Source organism: Neovison vison, chromosome X, assembly GCF_020171115.1.
Source record: "Neovison vison isolate M4711 chromosome X, ASM_NN_V1, whole genome shotgun sequence".
Classification (NCBI taxonomy): Eukaryota; Metazoa; Chordata; class Mammalia; order Carnivora; family Mustelidae; genus Neogale; species Neogale vison.
Window position 1 is genome coordinate 59,896,910 of NC_058105.1, and position 8,137 is coordinate 59,905,046.

Below are 8,137 nucleotides of genomic sequence, written 5' to 3' on the forward strand. Positions count from 1 at the left end.
ATGAGTTAGTATTTATATCCTGTAATACAAATCATATTAAATGGCAATTTGAAGTCGGTTGTGCATTTAATATATCTTGAACATTTTAAATTACTTCTGTTCCCATGTTATTTTGGTGGAATTGTTTTACTCCTTGATCTTTACTTTCCCTGGCTGAATTTTGTACACTATGTAACATCTTGGTCATGGTGATCCAGTTTTCCTAGTAACTTTATTAATGTGGTGTACAATATTGAAAATTTGAGTATATACTCTATATTATATTAATTATTAATTAATTGGACTCAACAACATAAGAGTGTATCAACATTTGAAGATATTTTTTAGTTGATATATTGTTAATGAAAATTTATCTCCAAATTTTAAGGCAGAAGTTGACTAGAATGACTTTACAACTGATTTTTTTTAGATTTTCAGTAAATATGTTAAGAATTGTGTACAAATTGAAATTTTTGTATTAGTCCTCAAAACAACCAATAAAAACTCAATAATGAAAAAAAAAGAAGTGGCATGTATACCCAGTGAAATATTAATGACCCCAAAAGAATGAAATCTTGTCATTTGCAACAACATGGGTAGGTCTAGAGAATATTATGCTAAGTGAAATATGTCAAATGCCATATGATTTTACTCATAAGTTGATTTAAAAAAAACACAACAAATGAATAAACAATAAAAGCAGAATTGGAGGCCCATGGGTGGCTCAGTCAATGAGCACCCAACTCTTGGTTTCAGCTCAGGTGATGACCTTGTGGGTGTGGGATCAGGCCTCAGGTTGGTCTCTGCACTCAGCACAGAACATGATTCAGATTTTCCCCTCCCTCTCACTTTCCCTTTCTTTCTCTTTCTTTCAAATAAACACATAAATACATAAACAAACAAACAAACAAAAATATTTTTTAAAAAAACAGAGTCAGATTTATAAATATGGACAATAAACTGACAGATGTCAGAGGAGAAGGGGTGGAGGTAGGGCAAAAGGGGCAAAGGGAAGTGGTAGATACAGGGTTCCAGTTATGGAATGAATAAGTCATGGGAGTAAAAGTCCCAACATAATTAATATGGTCAATGGTACTGTAATAGTGATGTATCCATACAGATGGTGGCTACATTTGTAGTGAACATACTATAATGTATAAACTTGTTGAATCCTTATGTTGTATACCCAAAACTAATGTAACATTGTGTGTCAGCTATACTAAATAATAATCATTTAAAAAGCAGAAAAGAGAACATAGAAATAAACTCTCATATATATGTGGCCAAATAATTGTCATCAAGACAGACAAGACAATTCCATTGATGAAAAGACACTTTTTTTTTCAACAAAAGGTGCTAGGAAAACTGGATATACACATGCAAAATAATAAGGTTGTACTCATGACCTCACCATATACAAAAGTTAACTCAAATTAATCAAAGACATATACATAAGAAAAAATTTGTAAAACTCTTAAAAGAAAATGTATGGGGAAAGCTTTGAAAGAATGGACTTGGCAATGATTTCTTAAATATGGAAACCAAAATCATAGGCAACAAAAGAAAAAGAGATAAATTGTACTTCATCAAAATGAAATACTATGTGCATCAAAGAACACTATCATGAGAATAGGAGAAAATGTTTCCAAATTGTTTTGATAAGGGTTAATATTTGGAATGTATTTTATAGTATTTAAGGTATGGGAACAACCTTAAACATTGATGGATAAATAGATAAAGAAGACGTCACACACACACACACACACACACGCACACACACTGCAATATTACTCTGCAATAGAAAGAATGCAGTCTGGCTATTTGCAACAGCATGGATGGACCTTGAGGGTATTATGCTACCTGAAATAAATCATGCTAAGAAAGACAGACATCATATAACATTACTTACATGTGCAACCTAAAACAATAAATAAATTAAAAGTGGAATCATGTCTATAAATACAGAGAACAAATTGATGGATGCCAGATATAACGGTGGTATGGGATAGGCAAAAATTGGAGATACAGATTTCTGGTTATGGAATAAATAAACCATGAGAATAAAAGGTGCAAAATAAGGAATATGGTCATTGAGATTGTCATAGCATTGTATGGTGACAGATGGTAACTGCACTTTTGGTGAGCATAGCATAATGTATAAACTTGTTGAATCACTATTTTGTACACCAGACACTAATACAATAATGTTTGTCAACTATGGTAAAAAATTAAACAAAACACATATCATCAACAAAAGATAAGAATATTCCTCTAATGATTCAGCTCAAAGGCCTGGAATTTTGTTATCTGTGTGATAGAAAAAAAAATTCAAATGACATTTTTGAGGAACTAAACAAGCTACAAGAAAACAAAGAAAAACAATTCAGCACAATTCGGGAAACATAACAAGACCAAATTGTTAAGTTTAAAAACATGGAAATCATTAAAAAACAAAATCCAAAACTGAAGATTTCGTTAAATGAAAAAGTCCAATAGATAAAAGCTACAGTACTGCAACTGAAACAATAAGTTATGCAAAGTACAAGAACTTTTACACAACTCAGAAGAATAACAAAAAAATAATGAATAAGAGAAAGAAAGGCTATCATCAATGACAGTCATAAAAACAAACATTTTTAGAATAATTAAAGTTCCAAAACTAGTAAAGAGGAAAAAATGAGCGCAAAGTTTATTTTAGGGAATAATACCTGAGAACATCCCAGAAGTGGGGGGGAAAGACTTCAACATCTGAATTCATGAAGCTGAAAGATCACCTCATCGTTTCAATGAAAATTTATCTTCTATAAGATACATTACAACAAATTGTTGAAAATTGAATACAAAGAAAAAAGACTAATCTATAGAAAGCCCCATTAGGCTCAATAATTTTCTCTGCAAAAACTGTACAGAACAAGAGAGAGAGAGGAGTTCCACATCCAAAATATTAAAGAACAGGGCGCCTGGGTGACTCAGTGGGTTAAGCCTCTGCCTTTGGCAAGGGTCATGATCTCAGAGTCCTGGGATCAAGCCCCACATTGGGCTCTCTGCTCAGCGAGGAGTTTGCTTACCCCACCCCCTCTGCCTGCCTCTCTGCCTACTTGTGATCTCTCTCGCTCTCTCTGTCAAATAAATAAATAAATAAACAATCTTTTTAAAAAAAATTAAAGAAAAAGTTTGCCAGACAAGGAACTCTATATGCCAAAACTAACTTTCAGATATGGAGGAGAAATAAATACTTTACCAGAAAAACAAAAACTTTGGGAATTCATCACTATTAGAACTGCAATGCAAACAAACAAACAAACAAAAAACAAAAACAAAAGAAAAACTCAGATCTTTTTTCTTTTTCTTTCAGTGTTTCAAGATTCATTGTTTATGAACCACAGCCAATGCTCCATGCAATACGTGCCCTCCTTAATATGCACCACCAGGCTCACCAATTTCCCCAACCCCCTCCCCTCCAAAACCCTCAGGTTGTTTCTCAGAGTCCACAGTCTCTCATGGTTGTCTCCCCCTCTAATTTCCCCCAACTCACTTCTCTCCATCTCCCCATGTCCTCCGTGTTATTCCTTATGATCCACAAGTAAGTGAAATCGTATAATTGACTTTGTCTGCTTGACTGATTTCACTAGCATAATCTCCTTCAGTCCCATCCATGTTGATGCAAAAGTTGGGTATTCATCCTTTCTGATGGAGGCATAATATTCCATTATATATATGGACCACATCTTCTTTTTCCATTAGTCTGTTGAAGTGCATCTTGGCTCTTTCCACAGTTTGGTGATTGTGGCCATTGCTGCTATGAACATTGTGGTACAGATGGCCCTTCTTTTCACTACATCTGTATCTTCAGGGTAAATACCCAGTAGTGCAATTGCAGGGTCATAGGGAAGGTCTATTTTTAATTTCTTAAGGAATCTCCACACTGTATTCCAAAGAAGTGGCTGCACCAACTTGCATTCCCACCAACAGTTTAAGAAGGTTCCCCTTCTCCTCATCCTCTCTAGCACTTGTTGTTTCCCGTCTTTTTAATCTTGGACATTTCTAATAGGGGTAAGTTGTTATCTCAGTGTGATTTTGATTTGAATTTCCCTGATGGCTAATGATGATGAACATTTTTTCATGTGTCTGTTAGCCATTTGTATGTCTTCTTTGGAGAAATGTTTGTTCGTGTCTTCTGCCCATTTTTTTGTCATGATTATTTTTTGGGGTGTTGAGCTTGAGGAGTTCTTTATAGATTTAAAAAATTTATTTATTTAAATACAATTTAGCTGACATAAAGCACATTATTAGTGTCTGGGGTTGAATTTAGTGCTCATTAGTTGCATATAACGCCCAGTGTTTATTAGATCAAGTGCCCTCCTTAATGCCCATCTCCCAATTATCTAATACACCATCCACCTCTCCTCCAGCAACCCTTAGTTTGTTTCCTGTAGTTAAGAGTCTCTTATGGTTTGCCTCCCTTTCTGTTTTCATCTTATTTTGTTTTTTTCCTTTCCTTCCCCTGTGTTCACCTGCTTTGTTTCTTAAATTCCAAATCTGAGTGAAGTCATATGGTATTTGTCTTTCTCTGACTTATTTTGCTTAGCATAATACCATTTAGTTTCAATCACATCATTGTAAATGACAAGAGTTCATTCTTCTTGATGGTTAAATAATATTCCATTGTATATATATACATCTTCTTTATCCATGGACTGTTGATGAACATCTGGGCTCTTTCCATATTTTGGCTATTGTGGGCATTGCTGTTATAAACGTTGGAATTCAGGTGCTCCTTCATATCACTATTTTTGTATACTTTGGATCAATACCTAGTAGTGCAATTGCTGGGTCAAAGGGTAGTTCTAATTTTAACATTGCGAGAAACCTCCATACTGTTAAACAGAGTGGCTACACCAGTTTGCATTCCCACCAACAGTGTAAGAGTGTTCCCCTTTTGCTGCATTCTTGCCAACATATGTTGTTTCCTGAGTTATTAATGTTAGTCATTCTGACCAGTGTGAATTGGTGTCTCAGTGTGGTTTTGATTTGTATTTCTTTCATGCTGAGGGATATTGAGCACTTTTTCATGTCTCTGTTAGCCATTTTTATGTCTTCATTAGAGAAATATCTATTCATGTCTTCTGCCCATTTTTTGAATGGATTTTTTTGTTTTGTTTTATTTTTTGGGTGTTGAGTTTGATTAAGTTCTTTTTTAATATCTTCCATTCCACAGTTTGACTTTTAGTTTTGTTGACAGTCTTCTTTGCTGTGCAAAAGCATTTTTCCTGATGAAGCCCCAATAGTTCATATTTACTTTTGTCTTCCTTGCCTCTGGAGACATGTCTAGGAAGAAGTTAATGCAGCTGAGGATAAAGATGTTCCTGCCTATGTTCTACTCTAGGCTTTTGATAGATTTCTGTCTCACATTTAGGTCTTTCATTTTTTTTTTCTGTGATTTGTGAATTCTTTATTTTGGCTAATATTGACTGCCTTCATTACTACCACAGATTTATTATAGCTCAGGGGAATTATTCACTAGATATTCTGTTGTCATTAAACACCAAAAATCAGGAGGAGACTGGAGGGCTTTTAGAAAGGGGTAAGAAGAAGGGGGAAAGAAACTCAAGGGAGAACACAAGGTCCTGCCCAGCCTAGTTGTCAGGAAATGAGTCACCACATCAGATCTAACTGAAATGCCAGCCTTTCTGAAAGGCTTTCAGGAAAAAGAGGTGTTAACAATTATTCACCAGACAAAAGAAAAGGTCAATGAATGTTTCTAGAAAAGATCTCAGCATGAAAGACCCAACTAAGGAAATGTTATACATAGCACCATGACAGAGCTGGGATCAAGGCATCAATTAAGATTCTACTGTGCTCTGCCCATTTCTTGATTGGATTATGTGCTTTTGGGTAAATTGGAAGGGGAGGTGAACCATGAGAGACTATGGACTCTGAAAAACAATCTGAGGGGTTTGAAGTGGCAGGGGCGTGGGAGGTTGGGGTACCAGGTGGTGGGTATTATAGAGGGCACAGCTTGCATGGAGCACTGGGTGTGGTGAAAAAATAATGAATACTGTTTTTCTGAAAATAAATAAATTGGAAAAAAAAAGATTCTACTGTGGACACAGAAATCTCTAGGCGCTAGCTCTCACTCACAGATGTACATGATGTTTTATGGCATAAAGATGTTGTAGAAGGTTCTCACGTAGATATCATCGGGAGGAGGCTTCTTCTTGCTGTCAGGTTCCAGAAATTTCTTAATTGTAGGGATATTACTTATTTTCACCGTGAACTCCTGGAGATGAGGAAATGCAGACAGGATATTGGGGATTTTCTCTTCTAGAGCCAAAATGGTTTGTAGTAGAATCACATCTGCAAGGCTCAGCTGGTTACCAATGAGAAACCTCTGACCATGATCTCTTAAAACCTTTTCAAACACAGGAAAGTATATAATTATAGCCTTTTGGACCATGTTAACCACTTCCTTTTGTTGGTTATCTGGTTTTAGAAAAGGATGCATGATAATCAGTTCCAGTAGATCTAGTGTTCCCTCCACCTACATGTCAATCAGGGTTCTCTCCTTGAGGTCCTTGCCTAAGAGGTGGTGTTTATCTGCTATGCAGTGAAGGATGCTTCCGGTCTGCACCAACTTCATCCCGTCAATTTCAACCATTGGCACTTGTTGGAACAGCAGGTGGTTACCATCCTGCAACTTCTGCAACCGTTCTTTTGTTTCTAAGAATTCTTCATCAAACTCAATTCCAGTGGCAGCTAAAACCCATCTTACGGATTCCATCTGGCCGCTTCCATTAGGGTAGTGGAGTTTGGGCTTTGCTGCCATGATGGCCTTTCAGGCTGAAGTCCGCTCGGAGCACACGGAGCTGCACCTCTTTCATTAATTTTGAGTGTGTGTGTGTGTGTGTGTGTGTGTGGTGTAAGACAGTGGTTCAGTGTCATTCTTTTGCATGTGGCTGTCCAATTTTCCCCACACCACTTGTTGAAAACACTGTTTTTTCAATTTGGTATTCTTTATTGCTTTGTTGAAGATTGGTTGACCATAGGGTCCATTTCTGGGTTCTCTATTCTGTTCCTTTGATCTATGTGTCTGTTTTTGTGCCAGTACCACACTGTCTTGATGATTATAGCTTTCTAATACAGCTTGAAGTCTAGAAATGTCAAGTCACCCACTTTGGTTTTCTTTTTCAATATTACTTTGGATATTCAGGGTCTTTTCTGGATCCACACAAATTTTAGAAATGTTTATTACAGCTCTGAAAAATGCTGGTGGTATTTTGATAGGAATTGCATTGAACATGTAGACTGCTTTAGATAGCATAGATATTTTAACAATATCTGTTCTTCCAAATCTTTAGTAATAGAATGTTCTTCTATTTCTCTTTGTCATCCTCAATTTCTTTCATAAATGTTGTACAATTTTAAAAATACAATTTTTTTAACTCTTTGATTAGGTTTCTTCCAAAGTATCTTATAGTTTTGGTGCAATTGTAATTGCTATTGATTTCTTGATTTCTCTTTCTTTTGCTTCATTGTTAGTGTATACAAATGCAACAGACTTCTGAGCCTTGATTTTATATCCTGTGACTTTCTGAATTTGTCTTTCAGGTATAGAAATTTTTTGATGGAGTCTTTCAGGTTTTCTACATGTAGTATCATGTCATCTACAAAAATTGAAAGTTTAACTTCTTCTTTGCTGATTTGGATGCATTTATTTCTTCTTCTTGTTTGACTGCTGAGGCTAGGACTTCCAGTACTATGACAACAGTGAGGAGCGTGGACATCCCTCTCATGTTCCTGACCTTGGGGGAAAGGCTCTCAATTTTTCCCCATTGATGGTGATGTATGCTGTAGGTCTTTCTTAGGTGGTTTTTATGATGTAGAGGTGTGTTTCCTCTATCCCTACATTGTGGAGAGGTTTTATCAAAAAAAAGAATACTGTATTTTGACAAATGCTTTTTGTGAATCTATTTAGAGGATATGGTTCTTTTTTTTAAGATTTTATTTATTTACCCAACACACACAGAGAGAGATCACAAGTAGGCAGAGAGGCAGGGAGAGAAAGAGGGGGAAGCAGGCTCCCTGCTGAACAGAGAGCCTGACGTCGGGCTCGATCCCAGAAACCTAAGATCAGGACCCGAGCCAAAGGCAGAGGCTT

The 8,137-nt window shown here is 36.1% G+C and overlaps 1 pseudogene; it reads right to left on the reverse strand.

Moving 5' to 3' along the window:
* Positions 1 to 6,127: 6,127 nt before the first annotated feature.
* Positions 6,128 to 6,805, reverse strand: LOC122896996 (annotated as a pseudogene).
* Between the last annotated feature and the right edge of the window lie 1,332 nt (positions 6,806 to 8,137).